The sequence below is a fragment of the Microcaecilia unicolor genome, chromosome 2, assembly GCF_901765095.1.
Source record: "Microcaecilia unicolor chromosome 2, aMicUni1.1, whole genome shotgun sequence".
NCBI lineage: Eukaryota > Metazoa > Chordata > Amphibia > Gymnophiona > Siphonopidae > Microcaecilia > Microcaecilia unicolor.
The window spans coordinates 647,572,461-647,593,750 of NC_044032.1; the positions used below are offsets into that span (position 1 = coordinate 647,572,461).

Genomic DNA, 21,290 nt, shown 5'->3' on the forward strand with positions numbered 1-21,290 from the left:
CCTGGCTTCCCTTGCTTCTCTCCTATTGGTCTTCCGATTCTTCCTTCCTCTGCTCTTGTCCTATGGCTGTGCCCCTTCTCCCTGCTGATGTCAGACGCCAGCACTTTATCAGCTGAGTTCTCCCTGGACTCCATGCTTCGGCTTCTACTTTGGTAGGTGTTACTTGTTCAGTAGTTTGCTTCTTATCTACTGGTCCCTCGTTGCTGACTTTGCCTGTACCTGGTTTACCCTTCTGCCTGCCGCCTGTACCTGACTTTCGCCTGTACCTGGACTACTCTCTTGCCTGCTGCCTGCCTACCGACTTGCCTGTACCTGGATTACTCTCTTGCCTGCAGCCTGCCTACCGACTTGCCTGTACCTGGATTACTCTCTTGCCTGCTGCCTGCCTACCGACTTGCCTGTACCTGGATTACTCTCTTGCCTGCAGCCTGCCTGGCCGATACATTCATCACCCCGCTTCCAGCTCCGTCCCGTAAGTCCTGCAAGCCGCCCGCACCTAGGGGCTCAACCTCTGGGGAACTGCGGTCAACACAGGTGAAACCCGGGGTTTTCCAGCCACCAAGCAGAACCTGGTCTGAGTACCGGGCTCAGCAGCGCTCTACTTGGTACAAGAACTCACAAGTCTGACAGTAACTCTCCTTAAGCTACAACTACAAAAAAAAAAGCATTAGCCAAAAGCAAATCAAAGTAGTAACAGAATCTCCAATTTCTTTGGGAGCCAAACAAAAGTGAAGCATAAAAGCCAGAGCAGGAACCAAAAAGGACTTTATTACCAATATACAGTATCTACTTTGCTCTCTAATTTCTTTAGTACATAAAATTGACTAATTAGTGCTTAAATATATGGGAAACAAGTAAATCAACTTACAGAATAAATCTGCACAATTGGGTTGTGAGCATCTTGTCCTATGTAAAGAACCAAAAGGTTTTGAGTTTGGTCTTGGTCTTAGGTTAGCAGGAATTGCCCATGCAATAATCAAAAGAAGTTTCAGAGGACCTAAAAGATCTCATCTGTCTGGAGAGAGTTCCAAGACCCTTCTAAACATGTAAAGGGCAATTCTATAATCTATGTGCCCATATTAACATACCTCTTGAACAGTGTTTAAAAAGAGGTTTGGATAATTTCCTAAAAGCTCATAAGCCATTATTAAGATGGACTTGGGAAAATCCACTGTGTATTTCTAGGATAAGCAGCATAAAATCTGTTTTACTCTTTCGGTATCTTGCCAGGAAGGAACTTGCTGAAATATTTTCATCTTTTCATTCTTACATGATATTTAGGAAAAAGGTAGACTTTATTGTTCCAAAAATTTATTTTATGAAATGTATAAATGTAATTGGAATTTTGTTTTCTTTCTGTTCTGGGTTTTTTTTTTTTTCTTGCTTTGTTACTCACTTTGAACTTTAAGGTATTAGCGAGATATGAGCCATTATGTTATGTGACTTGTGACCTGGATTGACCACTGATGAAAACTGGATACTGGGCTTGATGGACCTTTGGTCTCTCCCAGTACGGCAGTCACTCATGGCCCTCCCTTTTATTAATAGCTCATCTGCATATTCTCTCCCACATACATACTTCGCCTGTACTCCAACTGCATACACACATCTCCAATTCCTGCACTCAGATCCACAATAATGTTCATACCCGTTAGAAAAAAAAGTCACAAGCAACAAAATTTAATCAAAATTGAAATATTTTCACTAAAATGTGTGTAACTATGCTCAAAGGTTTTACATATGCCAGGTTTAATTAACACAGAGTTGAGCAAAGGTTCCAATCATATCCCTCATTTTTCCAATCTGGCTACTGGATATGCTGGGGCTAGGTGCCACAATCTGAGAGAAATGATGACTAGAGATACCCCCTTCTCAAATCCTGCTTTGCTTATTGGCACTTCATATGCCCTTCAAAAATCACTTTACCTTGTTGCCTTAGGTACCTACAAGGGGATGATCAGAAGCAAACGCCGACGCAAGGGGCTGTTAGCGCCATATTAGCGCCGGCGTTTGCTACCACCCCATGATCAGAGCCCTCGAGCATGTGAAACAAAGCGCTCGAGGGCTCTGAACGTAACTAGCATACAAATGCATGCTAAACAGGACTAAACATATTCATCCCCAATGATCAGTGGCCAGCGCGCCAAAGATTGGGTCGCTGGCCGCAGCAAACCCTACGCCAGCTCCGAGCTGGCGTTACGGTTTGCAGATCATTGGGGAGGAATGGTGAGCCCTGTCCAGCATGCATTTGCATGCTAGCAGGCCCCCATTCCCACCAACAGCAAACCTGCCAGTGACAGGGGGCTGGAGGTCCGGTGGACCTCCAGCCCCCCCCCCCCCCCCAAGGTTCAGGGAGGGCTGGAGATCTGGTGGGTCTTAAATTTGCATGCAGTTATCTCTGATCATTGGTGCGGTAAAGCCCTGCGCTGTTCCAGCGCTATTTTAGAGCACTGTTTGGAACAGCACGGGGCTTTTGATCATCTGCTTGCTACTTAGGTTGTGAGCTGTTTACGACAAACTTGTTTATAATCTGCTGAACAGTTTTCCAGTTTACCACACAATTGGGAAAATTCACAATGGGATTTCTGTAGTTAGATAGGTGTTTACTCATAGGAAAGCTCATTTCAAAATTTGTCGGGCCCTCTTCAGAAAACCAAGCTAATGGCCAAAGAATAGTAATAGTAACTATGAAGGGAACACAGCCACAGCAAGCCACTGTGTTACCTATCCTTTAAAGAGAAGAAAGCACGGAAGCAAACTGTCTATTTTGACTCTTGTGCAACACCTAGAAAAGGCTTGTCCAAAACGTGGCCTGCCAACCTCATTTTCCTGGCTCTCCGGGTGAATGTTCCCACAATATCAAGTCTCATGAGATTTAATACCGTGAGATGAACCTCAACTTCTGATGCCACGCGGCTCAACCTCTTGGTGAAACAAGTGACAGCAGAGAAGCAGGAATCCCATCTGAGAACTTCTCCTAGAGCTTCTGCGGGCCACTCATGAAGGGAAACAAGTTTCCATCAAAGGTGAGGAAAACGAGATAGGGTGAAGGTGGTGTGTGTATGGGGGGGGGGGGGGGGAGGTACATATAAGAGAGGGAGAATGGACTAGTTTCTGGAAGCCAATTAAAAATATACGATTAAAAAAAAAAACTTTGAAAAAACAAGAGGAAGGGGACACATTACACTGAGGAGCTTATTCCAGAAACACAGACCGAGCTGCATTGCACATTCCAGCAGGTGGGATACATATAAGAGAGAGAGAGAATGGGTGAAGGCAAGGGGATACAAAGAGAATTGGTGAAGGCTCGGGGATACATATGAGAGACAGAAAATGGATGAGGCAGGGGGATACACGAGAGAGAGAGAGAATGGGTGAAGGCGGGGAGGCACATATGAGAGAGAGAGAATGGGTGAAGGCGGGGAAGCACTTATGAGAGAGAGAATGGGTGAGGCAGAGGGTACATGTGAGAGAGAATAGGTGATGGCGGGGGGGGGGTACATATGAGAGAGACAAAATGGGTGAAGGGAGGGGGGAGGTATGGAAGAGAAAGCATGTGAATGTGTGCATGTCTTGTCCCTCCGAACCTTACAAAATATTACCCCCCCCCCTCCCCGTTTACTAAGCCACGCTAGAGGCTGCTGTGCACTAATGCCGACACATCCTATTATTCACTTTGAATGGGCTATGTCAGCACTGCCATGTGGCTTAGTAAAAGGGGAGGGGGATGTGGCCCCCGATAAAAAAAAGGTTGGACAAGCCTGACCTACAGATTGGTTTTCTTGATAGACATCTATTATTCATATTTTTTTCTAATATAGGTATTTTCTCTGATGAAATTTGAGTTTGCTGGATTACTGCTAAAAGATTTTGAGAGAAAGCCAAAAGGGCTTCCCAAATAGTATCTAGAGTTATAATTGCTGGCTTTTTAGGCAAAAACGACTTACTCAGTGAGGCAAAGTCAGTCACAGATTCACCAGAGAGTTGTATCTCCCTCATCACGTTAGCTTCACCAAAGATGCTTGCTCCATGCTGTTCTGCACTCATCTGTGCAGAAGTGCTCGGTGCTACATCACTAGAGACTGACCCTGCTCCAGGAAACTCTACTGACTCTTGGGAACGCAGAGTTCCTTGCTCACATCTCTGCTCGTCCGCCGGCATGGGTGGCAGTGTCCGTAATTGGGGGCTTAAAGTTATTTCTGCTTCAAGCTGGGGGAGCAGCTCACCTCTCCTCTCCCCGCTCCCTCTAGCAGTGAAGATACAGGTCCCGATATTGCTCCTGCTACAGCGAAGCGGTCCATAGATCCCACCACTGGCATGACTAGCACAGCGGGGCCAGCTCGTTGTCTGCCTCTCCTTTTAGGCATATCCAAAATTATCAACAACTGTATATAGTACTAAACAAATATTCTTTATTCTGACTGTTAAATAATAACTATAAATGTACTAATATACCACATTGTTATAAAATATAGATCAATGCATCCCACATATACACTCACATCCTTACTACTCATCCATACTATTAATCCACATACTCATATAACAGGACTATTATCTCAGTGGGTATCAATAATATTTTCCTTTTTCAATAACAGACAACTATAACATTGTGTATTTCTCCAATCTCAATAATGGAATCATTCAGTATCCTAAACATCAAAATTGTCCAATGAATCTGTATTCAAAGATATCAATGTCATATGTCCCATCAAAGTTGGAAAATCATGTCTTCATTCAAAGTTGAAATTGAAGGTTCTCAAAATACCAATTGTATATATTAATAGAATGCCTCTGTTTACCAAACCTTCGACACCCCATCAAGGTAAAAACTCCACTTTCCAGATAATATCAACTGTTAATTTTCAATCGATGAAATCCCAAAAGGGATGATTATACACTGAAAAATCGAATAACCACAAAAGGACCCGACATGATCATGTTTCGCTATCATCAAGCGTCTTCAGGGGTCTTGTGTTCAGCTCTTCAAGATGGTTGGGTACTCGACAGCCTGCAGTATGCCGATGAGACTGCCCCTAGGGATACCCACCGTAACGCATAGGCATAGGGAGGGGAAACCCCAAAAACTTCCAAGTTCAAAGAAAACAAAGGTAGGACCGGAGCAACTTTACAGCGCTCCCTTCAAGCCGCCATCTTGCTACAGCCTTCTTGATAGACATCTGATAGATTTAATAATAAAAACATATACATAAAATAAATTACTAGAAGCTTGAGTATGGCAGCTCAGAGAAAACAAAATTGGGCAAATTTCTTTATGGAAAGGTGGAGGATGCATGGAAAGGTCTCTGAGCAGAGGTGGTGGAGATGAAGACTGTATCTGAATTCATGGGAAAAGGACAGAGGACCTGTAAGGGAGAAGAAAGGGTTGTAGAGCTTAGTAATTGGCATTGATGAACAGATTGGATAGGCCATATGCTTCCCGATATTCAAAGCTATTTAACAGACTAGACATGGCTGTTGACCAGTTAAACAGCATACTAGCACCGATCTGTGGATAGTCGGCGGGAGATAATCGGTTATCTCCTGCTAAATATCCATGGTTAGCAGCTAGCTGGTTAGGCACAGATATTCAGCGGTTAAAATAGTAGTCCTATCTTTAACTGCTAAAAAGTTAACTGGTTATTGCTGAATATTGGCTTAACTGGTTAACTTTTTAGCAGTTAAAAAAAATCCTGGATATTCAATGCTGGTCACCAGAAACGGTTCGACATTGAAAATTCAGGTTTTCAATGTAAAAGTGCTGCCTGCCGCCGGATGAATATCGGACCCATGGCTTTTGTCTGCCGTCATTTCCTATGTTTCTATGTGTAGAGTGAGAGGCCATCTCAGTATAATTTAACACCACATAGGAATGGTGGGGGAAAAGACCTCAGATGACTGTGGTATCTGTAGAATGTTTTTATAGTCAAATATCATAACATAACATTCAAACCACATTTCACAGTTTCTATCATCGGTCAGGAAAACCCCCAACCAAAACCGTGGATCAATTTTGAAAAAAATATTTTATGTGAAAAATAATTCTTATAAACAAAAAAATATTGTGACATATACAATTTTCTACTCCAATAGAGAGCAAGTTTTGGGGGGCTATTCTGACCGATGAAAGAAACTATGAAATGTGGTTTGAATGTTATGTTATTTGACTATAAAAACATTCTACGGATACCACAGTCATCTGAGGTCTTTTCCCCACCATTCCTATGTGGTGTTAAATTATAGTGAGTTGGCCTCTCACTCTACACTTTGGACTGAGTTTGGGCATTTATTGAGTGAGTTTTTCCTTTTAATATTTTGTTACTATGTTTCTAAGGAAAGTTTAGAAGGAATGGATCCAAGGAATCTTAGCGGAGATTGGGTGGCATCACCAGTAATTCAGAAGCAAAACCAGTGGATCGTGATTGAATAGATACGGATGGGTTTCAGTGTAAATTTTAAGGGGCTTTGACATTAACTTCAGAACTTTTAGTACAAGAACAGTGCTGGATAGACTTCGACAGTCTGTGCCCCTGAGAATGGCAAGGCCAAATCAAACTTGGGTATAAAGTATCACATACCATGTAAAATGAGTTTATCTTGTTGGACAGACTGGATGGACCGTATAGGTTTTTATCAGACGTAATTTACTAAGGCTTATTTTCGAAACAGAAGGATGCCCATCTTTCGACACAAATCTGGAGATGGGCATCCTTCTCCCAGGGTCGCCCAAATCGGCATAATCGAAAGCCGATTTTGGGCGTCACCAACTGCTTTCCGTCGCGGGCACGGCCAAAGTTCCCGGGGGCATCTCGGAAGCATAACGAAGGAGGGTCTTGGGCATGCCTAACACATGGGCATCCTCGACCCATAATGGAAAGAAAAAGGGCGTCCCTGACAAGAACTTGGATGACTTTACTTGGTCCTTTGTTTCTTACAACCAAGCCATGAGAAGGTGCCCGAACTGACCAGACGACCACCGGAAGGAATCAGGGATGACCTCCCCTTACTCCCCCAATGGTCACTAACCCCCTCCCACCCTCAAAAAATAAAAAAAATTTTTTTGCCAGCCTCTATGCCAGCTTCAAATATCATACCCAGATCCATGACAGCAGTATGCAGGTCCCTGGAGCAATTTTAGTGGATGCAGTGCACTTCAGGCAGGCAGACCCAGGCCTACCTGTTACACTTGTGGTGGTAAATGTGAGCCCTCCAAAACCCACCACAAACCCACTGTACCCACATCTAGGTGCCCCCCTTCACCCGTAAGGGCTATGGTAGTGGTGTACAGTTGTGGGTAGTGGGTTTTGGGGGGGGGGGGGTTGGGGGGGCTCAGCACACAAGGTAAAGGAGCTATGTACCTGGGAGCAATTTCTAAAGTCCACTTCAGTGCCCCCTAGGGTGCGGTTGGTGTCCTGGCATATCAGAGGGACCAGTGCACTAGGAATGCTGGCTCCTCCCATGACGAAGGGCTTGCATTTGGTCATTTCTGAGATGGGCGTCCTTGGTTTCCATTAGTGCCAAAAATCAGAAACGACCAAGTCTAAGGATGACCATCTCTAGGGACGACCTAAATGTCAAGATTTGGGCGTCCCCGACCGTTTATCAAAACGAAAGATGGACGCCCATCTTGTTTTGATAATACGGGTTTCCCTGCCTCTTCACTGGGACGTCCTGCGAGGATGTCCTCAGGAAAACTTGGGTGCCCCTTTCGATTATGCCCCTCTATGTTACTAAGTTCTATGTCAAATTTTTGTGGATATATACTTGCAATACAAATCTTGCTTACATTACAAAACTTTAGATCAGTGTTTCCCAAATCTTTCAAGCCCAAGCTACATCTACATTAACAAAATGCTGTGTGCCCTATCATCTTCAGCAGAGCATGCAGCGTGGAGAGGAGGGCTCTCTTATGGTCAAAAAGAGCTGGAAGCAATGAAATCCCCAGCAGTCCATTTCTCAATTTTTAAAAGAAAAGGAGAGGGAGGACAGAACAATAGCCTCTGTATCTCTGTCATGCTAGGAGGATCTGGTGGCTCCCTCACAAACATCTTTAAGCAAATGTTTATGTATATAGATATCCTCACTGCTGTGCATTACTTTGGGGGCCTTCCTTCTCTTTCCTTCTGCTCATCTCAGATTTACCCCTTCCATGCTCAACTGTCTGTTGCACCAAGACACCTGCATCATCTGCTGGAGGCAGAGAAATACTGACTGGTTCCAAGGGCTGCATCAGGTCTTATACCTGTGATGATGTCACTGAAATGTCAGCGTTCTCTGCTTAAATCTGCATTAGAGGACATAACCTATTCAACTGGACTGGTCTAGCAGGATCCTAAGGAACTGCCCTCTTAAACCAGGTGCTGTTATAAAGTTACCCTCTACATATGTATTAAATGCATTTATGAATGCTCTTTAGTTAAAAATTGTCACTTTTGGAATATTAGAATATTTGACAGTTAACACTACAACACTTTTCCACATATAGGACTACATTCTATATATCACGACTAAAAAATCGGTACTGAAATGAAATACAACTAGGCATACTCTATAAAGTACGCCTAAATTTACACGTACTTTATAGAATAAGCCAACATTTCCATGCGGTTTATAGAATACGCTGATCGCTCACCCACACAACTAGATTTAGTCGCTGGCAGTTACGCCAAGTAAAACTTGATGTAAATGCCAACGCCTAAATTACACATGGACCAGGTGTATTCTATAACTACATGCAAAGATTTTAGAAACGTCCATAACCAGCCCATTCCACGCCCCCTTTACATCTATGCAACTTAGAATTTACGCGCATCATGTTATAGAATATGCTCAGACTGTTTTGTGGAGTGGAGGAGTGGCCTAGTGGTTAGGGTGGTGGACTTTGGTCCTGGGGAACTGAGGAACTGAGTTCAATTCCCGGCAAAGGCAGCTCCTTGTGACTTTGGGCAAGTCACTTAACCCTCCATTGCCCCATGTAAGCCGCATTGAGCCTGCCATGAGTGGGAAAGCGCGGGGTACAAATGTAACAAAAATATATATATATATTCAAATTAATGCCAATTAGTGTCAATAATTGCTTGCTAAGTGGCAATTATCAGTGCTGACTGGCTTGCTAACTAATTAAGTTGTACGCACAAATCCAGAATACAACTGTATTTGTGCATGTAACTCAAGTTGTGCTATATAGAATCCCGGGAAGAATGCCAAAAGAGAGGATCACATTTAATGTGAGCAAGTGCAAAGTGACGCATGTGCGAAAGAAGAACCCGAATTATAGCTAAGTAATGCAAGGTTCCATGTTAGGAGTCACGGACCAAAAATGGGATCTAGGTGTCATCGTTGATAATACGTTGAAACCTTCTGCTCAGTGTGCTGCAGCAGCTAAGAAAGCAAATAGAATGTTAGGTATTAATAGGAAAGGAATGGAAAACAAAAATGAGGACTTTATAATGCCTTTGTATCGCTCCATGGTGTGAAGGCACCTCGAATATTGTGTTCAATTCTGGTCACCGCATCTCAAAAAATATGTAATGGATTTAGAAAAGGTGCAGAGAAAGGTGACGAAAATGATAAAGGGGATGGGACGACTTTCCTATGAGGAAAGGCTAAAGCGGCTAGGGCTCTTCAGCTTGGAGAAAAGACAGCTGAGGGGAGATATGATAGAGGTCTATAAAATAATGAGTGGCGTGGAACGGGTAGACGTGAAGCGTTTGTTTACTCTTTCCAAAAATACTAGGACTAGGGGGCATTCAACGAAGCTACAAGTAGTACATTTAAAACGAATCGGAGAAAATTTTTCTTCACTCAACATGTAATTAAACTCTGGAATTCGTTGCCAGAGAATGTGGTAAAAGAGCTTAGCAGGGTTTTAAAAATGTTTGCACGGCTTCCTAAAGGAAAAGTCCAGACCATTATTAAAATAGACTTGGGGACAATCCACTGCTTATTTCTGGGATAAGAGCATATAATGTTTTGTACTTTTGGGGGATTTTGCCAGGTATTTGTGACCTGGATTGGCCACTGTTGGAAACAGGATGCTGGGCTTGATGGACCTTTGGTCTGTCCCAGTATGGCACTACTTATGTACATATGTAGAAATTATTCATCCTGCACTCTTTGCATCCCACTGTCTAAGCTATTTCATAGTCACATTCCATCAGAAGATGTTTTTATTCACAATGACCTGATACATCCATTAATACTTTGGCCTGCATCCCAGAAATGTTGATTTCAAAGATTCTGATAAGAGCCACATTTTATAGTCACTTTCACAGACTGTGAAAGGGCAAGGGTTAAGTTCTAGGAAACAAAATAGCTCTCTGGAAGAACTTTCTTTTTTGCAGACTGAGCTAACTTCCGTCTATTGAAATTCTACTACAGGTTCTTTGGCCACTGGGCACAATTACCAGCAATTCTGACGCAGTAAACAAGTGAAATGGAGGGTTTTGCCTCATGCCGATCAAATGATTTCCTGTAAAATTTTGAAATCAACACCATCAAGAATTCATATTGTGTGAGTTATAGCACATATTTCCTGAAGTGAATGGGCATTCGACATTGCAATCTTAAAATGTTCTTTGTATGCAATCTTCACTCATATTCAGATATCAAAACTATTTAAGAATCATAAGAAATCTAGTCTGGCATTTAGGACAAATCAAGTGACTACAAACAACATTTTCCTAAAATTATTTCAATATTAAAAGACAGTTTGAAAAGCTCATTCAATAGAAGGTGTCTCAACATGCAAAGAATCCAGCTTTTTCCAGCAACTCTGGTGGCTACTCCTCAGGATGCAGCATCAGTCAGGTCACAGTCTCTCTCATCAATCAGGATGCAGCCAAGAAATCGGCACCTAGCTTTGACAGTTTCTGAGATTTTAGAATTAAGTGGGATGGATGAGCATCCATTTTGTTCATTTTCTCATTTTCGTATCACAAGAAGAACTGTTGGTTTCAAATAGTAAAGTCTGTAGATGATTCTAATAAATACCCCTAGCAGCTAATTACAAGGTACGAGGGAAGGAGAATAAGAAATTAGACACTGAGTAGTCAGACCCTGGGCAGTAAAGCATCTGTGAGGTCTGTATACAAAGTCATTACTACAGGCTGAAGGCTGATATCTGCTCAGCATGAAAATGGGCAAGGATTGCAATCTCGTGAAGTTTTGCTGAAATTGAAATTGTTTTTGAAACTGTCTGCAAAACTATCTGTTCAGCAAGAGAGGTCAGCAGGGGGCAGTGTGACATGCAAACGCCTGAACATATGACCCTGCCTCAGAAACCCAATGTCTTCCTCGCCTTCACTCTGTAAGAACCCTCACTGGATGCACACCAGAGCCCAGGATCCCACTGATTGATGGAGTATCACTACTGAAGTCAGTGCTCCCTTATGCAAATAGTATTATCTCTCTCCAGTCATGATGCTGTGCTGACTAGGAATTTCCAATGAAATAATCGTGAAAGGGGCCTGCCTCACCTGTGCCATGCATCTTGGCCACTGGACATCTCAGATGGATCTCTGATAAAGTTATTTTCATCAGGAGGAACTAGGCACGACTGATCACAGCTGAGAATATAGACAGTACAATTCCATTGCTGAATAAACACATCTAATTCTAATATAAATAATTTGTAATTGCATACAGTAAAATAAAAAATATTACTCTAAGAGGAAGCCAAGATAATGGTATTTGTAACTGTTGTGGAAGGGCAGTCCCCTAAGTATTCCTATTTCCCCTGTCCTCTGCAACAAGGCTAATGATCTCTTACACTGCACCAACCTGCACCATTTATGCCCCAGGGAATTATTCACCAAAAAGTAATTATACATTTCAAAACTGTATAAAGTCCCTATAGTGATCAGGGGCACAGAGTCTGTGTCTATAGCGCTACAAGGATAAGGGGTGTAGATGCCAGCAGAAAAAGACCTGCACGGTCCATCCAGTCTGCCCAACAAGATAAACTCATATGTGCTACTTTTTGTGTATACCCTACTTTGATTTGTACCTGTCCTCTTCAGGGCACAGACTGTATACGTCTGCCTAGCACTATCCCCGCCTCCCACCACCGGCTCTGGCACAGACCGTATAAGTCTGGCCAGCACTATCCCTGCCTCCCACCACCGGCTCTGGCACAGACCATATAAGTCTGCCCAACACAGTGAAGTGTGTGTTGCACAGGATCAAAAGGGGTGTATCCTCCCCCAGATTCTATATATTACATGCTGAAATCTGGCACGCATCGAGTGTATTCCATAATTGCGCATGCAACTTAATTGACAAATGAGCAGTTAATTGGCAATAACTGGGTGCAAATAATCAATTACTGGCTCGTGTGTAACTTTTCTCTGTGAATCTGGAATGGGGGAATGGCCATGTGTGTCGCGTCTAGGTAGTGGTGAGCCCTTAGGTTCTCTGAGGCCCGTAGGACCTCAGAGGACTGCCGCGCACCCCGGATCTTCACCCGCGGCGACCGCCATTCACCGGAGGTTGAGCCCCCAGCTGCAGGCGGCCAGCGGGACTGCTGGAACCGCGGGGTGACGGCCGGCCTGGCGGAACACCAGCAACACAGTCCCGACTGGGTGGCTAGCAGGGACGGCTAGCGCTGCAAAAGCACAGTCTCTGAGGGTGGCTAGCAAGGACGGCTAGCGAAAGGAACACAGTCTCTGAAAGTGGCTAGCAAGGATGGCTAGCAGGACGAAGAACACAGTCTCTGAGGGTGGCTAGCAAGGACGGCTAGCGGAAGGAACACAGTCTCTGAAGGTGGCTAGCAAGGACGGCTAGCAGGACGAAGAACACGATCTCTGAGGGTGGCTAGCAAGGACAGCTAGCGAAAGGAACACAGTCTCTGAAGGTGGCTAGCAAGGACGGCTAGCAGGACGAAGAACACAGTCTCTGAGGGTGGCTAGCAAGGACGGCTAGCGGAAGGAACACAGTCTCTGAAGGTGGCTAGCAAGGACGGCTAGCAGGACGAAGAACACGATCTCTGAGGGTGGCTAGCAAGGACGGCTAGCGAAAGGAACACAGTCTCTGAAGGTGGCTAGCAAGGACGGCTAGCAGGACGAAGAACACGGTCTCTGAGGGTGGCTAGCAAGGACGGCTAGCGAAAGGAACACAGTCTCTGAAGGTGGCTAGCAAGGACGGCTAGCAGGACAAAGAACACAGTCTCTGAGGGTGGCTAGCAAGGACGGCTAGCAGGACGAAGAACACAGTCTCTGAAGGTGGCTAGCAAGGACGGCTAGCAGGACGAAGAACACAGTCTCTGAAGTGGCTAGCAAGGACGGCTAGCAGGACGAAGAACACAATCTCTGAAGTGGCTTCTGACATTTGAAACGGAAGCCCCGAGCCCTCCTTGTTCCGGGGTTTAAATCCCCCGCCCGTCCATCCTCTCCCTGGAGAAGAGCCAATCCCTGTAGCCCTGACAGGCAAGGATGGCCGGGATTGGAGGACCCGCCTCGCAGGCGGAGTTCCTCCTGCCATGCACCAATCCGGCGCAAGGGGGCGGGACTTGCAATCCTCTCAGCTCCGGTCGGGGAGACAACGACGCCGCCGCCATCTTGGCCGGCGTCCTCCCTTCCCTGGGGCCGGCGTTCGTTCCCGCGGGTCGCCAGCCTTGGGCCGCCCCGCGGAAGTGCCGGCCCCGTCGGCGGCCTGTCTCTGCCGCACCGGGGCCCGCGGCCCCCGCCGACCATCGCTCCCCGCCGCGGGAGCACTGGTAAGGTCCCGAAACAGGACAGTATCCTTCCCGGATGCCTTCTTTCCCCCGGACCCGGGTTTGGAAGGATACCGGGCGTGGAAGGCTTTGACCAACTCCGGAGCATGTACATTTGCCGCGGGCTCCCAGGAGTTGTCTTCAGGGCCAAAGTTCTTCCATGACAATAGGTAATACAACTTCCCCCGCCGCTTCTTTGAATCCAGAACATCCTCCACCTCATACTCTGGATCGGGATCTGCTTCAAGATCTTCGGTCTCCTGCCGTTGGGGGTGCCATCGAGATCCTTGAAAGCTTTTCAATAGGGAAATATGGAAGGCGTTATGCACCCGCAGGGTCCTAGGCAATCGCAACCGATAAGTCACAGCTCCAATTCGAGATTGGATTGCAAACGGTCCAATATACCGAGGTCCTAATCTCCGCGAGGGTACCCGAAGTCGGAGATATTTGGTGCTTAACCAGACCTTCTGCCCTGGTTGTAAGTCGGGAGCGGGTCTCCGATGCCGATCTGCGAAGACCTTGTACTTGGTGGCTGCCTTCTGTAGTTGTTCTCGAGCCATTTCCCAAACTCTTTGCAGATCTGCCAGAGTCACATTAACCATGGGGGTCGGAGATCCAGATGGGAAAGGTGCTGGCAGTCGAGGATGTCGTCCATACACCAAGAAGAATGGAGAGTCTCCCGAGGCCGAGTGGACACTGTGGTTATATGCAAACTCGGCCCAGGGAAGTAGGGAGACCCAGTTATCTTGGCGTTTGTTGACAAACGCTCGTAGGAACCCTTTTAACGTTTGGTTCGCCCTCTCGACCATGCCATTGGTTTGGGGATGGTATGCTGATGAGAAATGGGTCTTCACCCCCAATGCTGTACACAAGGCCCTCCAGAAGCGCGAGGTGAATTGGGGGCCCCGGTCACTAATAATCCGAAGAGGCAGCCCGTGGAGTCGAAAAATATGTTGAATGAAGAGTTGAGCCAATGCGATCGCCGAAGGAAGTCCTGGCAAGGGCACGAAATGGGCCATTCGGGAAAAACGGTCAATTACCACCCAAATCACCGTATGTCCCCGGGAAGCGGGAAGGTCGGTGATAAAATCCATGGAAAGTTCCGTCCAGGGCCCTGTCGGTACGGACAGTGGTTGTAGCTTCCCTATGGGGGTCCCGATCACCGGTTTGATCCGGGCGCACACAGGACAGGTGGTGACAAATTGAAGAATGTCCCGTCTCATCTGAGGCCATTGATACTGTCTTGCAATGAGCCGCAGAGTCTTTTGATACCCGAAATGTCCCCCCCATCGGGACGAATGCCCCCATTGCATTACCTTCGCTCGTTCAGCGGCCGGCACTAGTTCCTTAGTAGGAGCCACCTCCCCCACGGCCGCGCTGAGGCAGGCCGGATCCAACATGGAATGGGTTTCCTTAGTCTCCTCAGGAACCTCAAACGCTCTGGAGAGGGAATCCGCAGGGGTATTCTGAGCAGCCGCCCGAAAAACTAATTGAAAATGAAATCTGGCGAAAAACAATGACCACCCGGCTTGTGGGGGATTGAGCCGTTGAGCCTCTTGTAGATACAGTAAATTTTTGTGGTCAGTGATCACTGTGAATCGATGTTCCGCCCCCTCCAGCAGATGTCTCCATTCCTGTAGGGCTAATTTCAATGCTAAGAGCTCTCTGTCCCCTACTGTATAATTGCATTCCGCCGGGGAGAATCTATGAGAGAAGAAAAAGCAAGGCTGACGCCGGCCCTTGGAATTCACTTGCGAGAGGACCGCCCCGGCTCCCAACGCAGACGCGTCCACCTCCACAATAAAGGGTTTCTCAGGATCCGGGGCTAGCAAAATGGACGCTGATTTAAAGGCCTCTTTCACCTGGCGAAAGGCGCCTCGGGCGGCCAGTCCCGGACGTTGGCGTCTTTCCTAGTAAGGGCCGTCAGCGGCGCAGTCAGTTGAGAATACTGAGGAATAAACTGGCGATAGTAGTTCGCGAATCCCAAAAAACGTTGTAGGGCCTTCAATCCCAACGGCTGGGGCCACTCTCGAATTGCCCGGAGTTTGTCCGGCTCCATCTGTAGGCCCCCGGGTAACAGAATGTGTCCCAAGAAAGGTAGCGACCTCTGATGAAAAGCGCACTTACTGAGCTTAGCGAACAGGCGGTATTGCCGTAACCGTTGCAGCACGGCGCGAACATGGCTCACATGGTCGGTGGGGTCTTGGGAAAACACCAAAATATCGTCCAGGTACACAATCACTGTGGAGTTCAAAAAATCCTCAAGCACAAAATTGATAAGTCTCTGGAACACCGCAGGGGCATTACACAGGCCAAAGGGCATCACCCGATACTCGAAATGTCCCTCGTGGGTGTTAAAAGCCGTCTTCCACTCGTCCCCTCGCCGAATTCGAACCAAGTTGTAGGCCCCCCGCAAGTCCAACTTGGTAAACATCTGGGCCCCTTGCAACCTGCTGAAGAGTTCGGGGATGAGCGGTAGAGGAAAACGATCCTTTACCGTGATGGCATTCAATCCCCGATAGTCAATACAGGGCCTTAAGGAGCCGTCCTTCTTAGTAACAAAAAAGAATCCGGCCCCGGCCGGGGACGTAGAGGGCCGGATAAAACCTTTCCGCAGATTCTCCCGGATGTATTCCTGCATCGCCTTGGACTCTCCTCGGGACAGGGTATATAGGCGACCCCGGGGCGGCACGGTGTCTGCTCTCAAGTTAATGGCACAGTCAAACGACCGATGAGGCAGTAGAGCCTCCGCCTCCCTGGGATTAAACACATCTGCAAAGTCTCTATAGTCCATAGGCAGTGAGCCCAGCTCTACCTGTGCCCCTCCGGGTACCACCGCCAGGGCAGAGCAGCTGCCGGTCTGGCCCTTACAACCGTTCTTCCGACAGGCACTACCCCAAGCTTGGATGCTTCCACTGGTCCAGTCAATAACCGGGCAATGTTTCCGTAACCAGGGCAGTCCCAGGACCACTGGATGAATGGTCCGGGATAGAATCAGAAATCGGGCCTCCTCCTGGTGATCCTCCCCCACCTGGAGCTGCAAATAGGGGGTGATCTCAGTGACTGGCTGCGGTAACGTCGTCCCCTGGATGGAGGTTATTTGCAGTGCCGGCCGCCGCGGGAGCGTGAGCCAGCCCATCTGTTGCAGCAGCTCGTGCCCGATGAAATTGCCCCCCGACCCCGAGTCCACCAGGGCCCGGGTCTGAATCATGGTCTCATGCCATCGGAGGGTTACTGGTAGCGTGATCAAGGCCTCCGGCAGGGGAGCGGAATGCCCCAAGACCCCTCCCCTCAAGGTGCCTTGGGGGAGACGTTTCCCGCCCGGGAGGGACAGGCTCGAATAAAATGTCCAGCCTCACCACAATAGAAGCACAGTCCGTCCCACAGGCGTTTCTTCCTAGTGGAGGAAGCCAGCCGTTGCCGGCCCATCACCATCGGCTCCTCCCCACTCTCCTTGCCATCCCGGTTCCCAGGCCGAGGAGATAGCCCCTTGGCAGTCCGGGACGTTCCCCGCGTCCACTTCTGCCGTTCCGCCCGGGCTCTGGCTCGTTCCTGGAACCGGGTATCTACTCGGATACAAAGCGAAATCAGGGCATCCAACTGGCCTGGGACCTCTCGTCCTGCCAATTCGTCCTTGATTCGTTCTTGTAACCCTTCCATAAAAATTGCCATCAAGGACTCAGGGTTCCAACGGAGCTCCGTGGCTAAAGTCCGGAAACGGATGGCATAATCGGCCACCGTCCCCTCCCCCTGATGAATTCGCAGCAGTTCCGAGGCCACAGACGAGGGTCTTCCCGGAAGGTCAAACACCATACGGAAACGGCGCTGAAATTCACTATAGTCATCCAGGATGGGGTCCTGTTGTTCATTCAATGGGGCCACCCAGGCCAGGGCCTTCCCTTCACATAGGCCCATGATATATCCCACTTTACTTTGGTCTGAAGCAAATGTCTCCGGTTGCATCCGGAAGGCCAAGTTGCACTGATTGAGGAATCCCCGGCAACCTCCGGGGGCCCCATCATATCGTGTCGGCTCAGGGAACCGAGGTCCCGTGCGGAACCCTCCCGAACGGGGAGCCGCTGCGGCCCCCTGGACCGCAGCGGCCTGGTTCTGTACCTGAAGCGTTGACAGTTGTGAGCATACATTCTGAAGCGCCCCTGATAGGGCGTTCAACTGCTCCTGCTGCTGCTGAAGTACCTTGGCCAGGTCCCGTAGATCAGGCTGCGTCGGCGAGCTCATGGCTTCCGTTTCCTGTCGCGTCTAGGTAGTGGTGAGCCCTTAGGTTCTCTGAGGCCCGGCCTGGCGGAACACCAGCAACACAGTCCCGACTGGGTGGCTAGCAGGGACGGCTAGCGCTGCAAAAGCACAGTGTCTGAGGGTGGCTAGCAAGGACGGCTAGCGAAAGGAACACAGTCTCTGAAAGTGGCTAGCAAGGACGGCTAGCAGGACGAAGAACACAGTCTCTGAGGGTGGCTAGCAAGGACGGCTAGCGGAAGGAACACAGTCTCTGAAGGTGGCTAGCAAGGACGGCTAGCAGGACGAAGAACACGATCTCTGAGGGTGGCTAGCAAGGACAGCTAGCGAAAGGAACACAGTCTCTGAAGGTGGCTAGCAAGGACGGCTAGCAGGACGAAGAACACAGTCTCTGAGGGTGGCTAGCAAGGACGGCTAGCGGAAGGAACACAGTCTCTGAAGGTGGCTAGCAAGGACGGCTAGCAGGACGAAGAACACGATCTCTGAGGGTGGCTAGCAAGGACGGCTAGCGAAAGGAACACAGTCTCTGAAGGTGGCTAGCAAGGACGGCTAGCAGGACGAAGAACACGGTCTCTGAGGGTGGCTAGCAAGGACGGCTAGCGAAAGGAACACAGTCTCTGAAGGTGGCTAGCAAGGACGGCTAGCAGGACGAAGAACACAGTCTCTGAGGGTGGCTAGCAAGGACGGCTAGCGGAAGGAACACAGTCTCTGAAGGTGGCTAGCAAGGACGGCTAGCAGGACGAAGAACACAATCTCTGAAGTGGCTTCTGACATTTGAAACGGAAGCCCCGAGCCCTCCTTGTTCCGGGGTTTAAATCCCCCGCCCGTCCATCCTCTCCCTGGAGAAGAGCCAATCCCTGTAGCCCTGACAGGAAAGGATGGCCGGGATTGGAGGACCCGCCTCGCAGGCGGAGTTCCTCCTGCCATGCACCAATCCGGCGCAAGGGGGCGGGACTTGCAATCCTCTCAGCTCCGGTCGGGGAGACAACGACGCCGCCGCCATCTTGGCCGGCGTCCTCCCTTCCCTGGGGCCGGCGTTCGTTCCCGCGGGTCGCCAGCCTTGGGCCACCCCGCGGAAGTGCCGGCCCCGTCGGCGGCCTGTCTCTGCCGCACCGGGGCCCGCGGCCCCCGCCGACCATCGCTCCCCGCCGCGGGAGCACTGGTAAGGTCCCGAAACGGGACAATGTGAGGGGTTTGGCTGAATCAGGGGCATTCCTAGAAACAGTGCAGAGTGTCACAGAATATGGCAGATCTGCAGCTAATTTAAGTGCAAGGATTTACACCAGATTTTAGTTCGGGTAATTCCTGGCACCCAAAATTAGACTTGGATCCTGGCACTAAGCTATTCTATAAACAGCCCCCAAGTTTGTGATGGTGAATGACAGATATCTGTTTGCAAATGGGATAGAAGTTGAAGCCACTAAAGAGTAAAACTGATAAGGAGAAATCAAATGAGGGTATTTTCCTCTATAAATAAATGGTCCAGAGACAAAAACAAAAAAAAGAAAAAAACCACTGGTCAGTGGTCTGCTAGCAACATCTGCATCATAAAACCAGGCCAGGCTGCCTCAGTAGGGATGTAAACAAGAAATAAAATGTAGAATGTGCAAAACCAAGGAAAAGGTAAGGTTTTTGTGGCTGAAGCCAAAAGGAAAGAAAAAGATCATTTCTTAAAATCTGCAGGGGAAGCAGCAGTGGAGATGCACATGATGGTTCTGGCAGACAAAAGTGAACTGCGGAGGAGTGGCCTGGGGAACTGAGGAACTGAGTTCGATTCCCGGCACAGGCAGCTCCTTGTGATTCTGGGCAAGTCACTTAACCCTCCATTGCCCCATGTAAGCCGCATCGAGCCTGCCATGAGTGGGGAAAAGCGCGAGGTACAAATGTAAACAAACAAAAAAAAAACTAAGGTATGTGAAGAGCAGTATGGGAATTGCTGTAGATGCACATTGAAGCTTTTATGCCTTTTGAAAAAGCTCTAATCTGTCCTTTTGGTCCTAAGTACAGTCATACTATCCACTTATGTGACCAAGATGAACTGCTTGTGTTCAGAGAAAATATTACAACTGAGTGGTCTAAAGATCTGCAAATGACCTAAGAGGGACTATTTTAATACATCAAGCTGAATATGTCTAATTTTAGAGTTAGCTACATCTTTTAAATGAAGACAGGGTATATGCACTCAAACATATTATCTCTAACCATGCAAAGCAACCAATGTTTTAATAATCATGCACTTACAAGGCTGGTTTTGTGCCCAAGAGATCAAATGCCAACTAGTGTGATTTATGACAAATAACATCATGGAACATTCTATTTGCTTTCTTAGCCACAGCAGCACACTGAGCAGAAGATTTCAACGTATCATCAACTTTGTAACCTATATCCCTTTCTTGGTGGGTTCCTCTTACCCACATGCATCACTTTGCACTTGCTCACATTAAATGCCATCTGCAATTTAGACCCCAGTCTCGTAAGGTCCTCTTGTAATTTTTCACAATCCTCCCGCGATTTAACGACTTTGAATAACTTTGTGTCATCAGCAAATGTAATTACCTCACTAGTTACTCCCATCTCTAGGTCATTTATAAATATGTTAAAAAGCAGCGGTCCCAGCACAGACCCCTGGGGAACCCCACTAACTACCCTTCTCCATTGAGAATACTGACCATTTAACCCTACTCTCTGTTTTCTATCTTACATAGTAACATAGCAGATTACGACAGAGAAAGACCTGCACGGTCCATCCAGTCTGCCCAACAAGATAAACTCATATGTGCTGCCTTTTCTGTATACCTGACCTTGATTAGTATCTGCCATCCTCACGGCACAGACCATAGAAGTCTGCCCAGCACTAGCCCCGCCTCCCAACCACCAACCCCCCCCCCCCCCCCCCCCCCCCCCCACCGGATCTGCCACCCAATCTCCGCTAAACTTCTGAGGATCCATTCCTTCTGAACAGGATTCCTTTATGTTTATCCCACGCATTTTTGAATTCTGTTACCGTTTTCATCTCCACCACCTCACGCGGGAGGGCATTCCAAGCATCCAGCACTCTCTCCATGAAAAAGTACTTCCTGATATTTTTCTTGAGTCTGCCCCCCTTCAATCTCATTTCATGTCCAGTTTTTAATCCACAATAGAACACTACCTCCTATCCCCTTGACTCTCCAATTTCCTCTGGAGTCTTTCATGAGGTACTTTGTCAAATGCCTACTGAAAATCCAGATACAAAATATCAACCGGCTCACCTTTATCCACGTTTGTTCACCCCTTCAAAGAAATGTAACAGTTGCCCATCGACTCTGCTCGAAAGAAAACGCCC

General features: G+C 47.8%; 1 protein-coding gene across 1 annotated transcript in view; it reads right to left on the bottom strand.

Moving 5' to 3' along the window:
* The window catches only part of FAT4 (FAT atypical cadherin 4), a 399,251-nt gene that overhangs the window by 250,723 nt on the left and 127,238 nt on the right, over positions 1 to 21,290 (bottom strand). The gene's annotated exons all lie outside the window — the stretch shown is intronic.